Below are 826 nucleotides of genomic sequence, written 5' to 3'. Positions count from 1 at the left end.
CTGCTGAGCCATCTCTCCAAACCCTTCATACACTAATGTCGAGTCACAGAATTTCATTCGACTTTTATTTGTGCTTTCATTAGCTGAACAATAGTGTTGTAATTGTAAAGCAATATCAAAGTCAATGCTATTCCCACACTAAGCTAACACACTAAGATTCTTCTCATCTTTCCTTTTCTAGCCGAGTGGCAGGCTCATGGGGTGGGGTTTCTTCTTGCTGAGGGACAAACATGGCAAACACTCATTGTCCCTTAGTTGTTTCTCTAGAAGTTGTCTGCTTGGATCTTTATGCAGACAGTGCTGAGTAGAGAAAAGGACAGATGCCCTTATCTGTATACAGGAAGTACTACTGGCCAGCTGTCGCTAACCCCAACCTCCATCCCGCAGAGGTGGGGCAAAGATGACACATACGACACATAACGCCAAGGCAAGATTTGAGCAGCTTCCGCAGCTTCCCGCTGAAGCTTACTTTATTCTCTCCTATTCTCTAGCAGCTTCATCCATTCATTATGGGGGATAGCCCAATTTATCCCCCTCCACCCACAGCATAGCGTCATACAGCTGGCCTATCAACACCCACCCTGTCTGCATGCATGGCTTGTGTACAGAGCATGCTGAATGCTGATTGGATGATGAAGAATGATGAGAGACGAGTGCAGTGGGTGATGTTTTGGAGCTAGAAGAAGTAAAATTGAAATATGTCAGACCTTATAGGAATAAGGAAGTGACCAAGTTTGGCTAGACAGGAAGATTATGTGAACACACGCGCGCACACACACACACACACACACACACACACACACAGAGAGAGAGAGAGAGAGAGAGA

This window comes from Mus pahari, chromosome 22 (assembly GCF_900095145.1).
Source record: "Mus pahari chromosome 22, PAHARI_EIJ_v1.1, whole genome shotgun sequence".
Lineage (NCBI taxonomy): Eukaryota > Metazoa > Chordata > Mammalia > Rodentia > Muridae > Mus > Mus pahari.
Note: the sequence above shows the minus strand (reverse complement) of the source record.